The following is an 856-nucleotide window of genomic DNA, read 5'->3' on the forward strand; positions in this document are numbered from 1 at the left end:
GGAGAGACTTACCCATGGCATAAAGTAGCAGAGATTGTGTCCCTAGATATCATTATTTTTCTGAGATACATCAATCAGAATGTGCTCCCTATCGGAAGGCCTATTAATATGTGCATGCTTGTGTGTGTGTGTGTGTGTGTGTGTGTGTGTGTGTGTGTGTGTTCTCTTGTGTGTTTCTGTGCATGCATTTGTGTGCATACGGTAGAAATATATTTAACTTTGTCAGAAACTGCCAAACAGTCTTCCAAGGAGGTTGTACCATTTTGCATTCCCACGCACATAAATGTTGCATTTTCCCTGTTGCTCTACATCCCACCAGCATTGAATGCTGTCAATGTTTTGGATTTCAGTCATTCTAATGTATGTGTAGTGGTATCTGATTTTACTTTGCAGTTTTCTAATGATGTATGATGTTGAACATCTTTTCATATGTTTATTTGATAAATATGGAGTAAGTAACACATGTACATATCATTTTTACACAGAGGACATACTAATCTCTGCATCATTCAAGTTTTACTATGTGTACTTTCAAAGTGAACACTGTCCTTTCATTTCATTCTCAAGATAAAGGGTGCAACAGTTAAAACAGAGAGCATGTAATATTGAGATCACTGGGGGTGTGCCAATAATAAAAGTGTCATGTCTATTCCTGGAAATTACAAATGAGAACAGACCTGTGAATGAAGAAAACAGAGCAAGAGGCATCTGGGAACACAGAGGGGAAACGGAACTGTAGAAAGAGGGTGTACTTTCAGACTAGAGAGGTACCCTAAGTTCAGTGTGTGTGTGCAGACACAAGCAGGGCATATTTTGAAAAGAAAATTAAAAAACCAACAAAAAAGTAAACTAGTGG

At 38.0% G+C, this 856-nt stretch overlaps 1 non-coding gene across 1 annotated transcript; it reads right to left on the reverse strand.

Moving 5' to 3' along the window:
• Positions 1 to 440: 440 nt before the first annotated feature.
• Positions 441 to 544, reverse strand: LOC114234680 (U6 spliceosomal RNA). Its single transcript, XR_003620869.1, has one exon. It is a non-coding gene; the product is annotated as a U6 spliceosomal RNA (small nuclear RNA).
• Between the last annotated feature and the right edge of the window lie 312 nt (positions 545 to 856).

This window comes from Eptesicus fuscus, chromosome 2 (genome assembly GCF_027574615.1).
Source record: "Eptesicus fuscus isolate TK198812 chromosome 2, DD_ASM_mEF_20220401, whole genome shotgun sequence".
Lineage (NCBI taxonomy): Eukaryota > Metazoa > Chordata > Mammalia > Chiroptera > Vespertilionidae > Eptesicus > Eptesicus fuscus.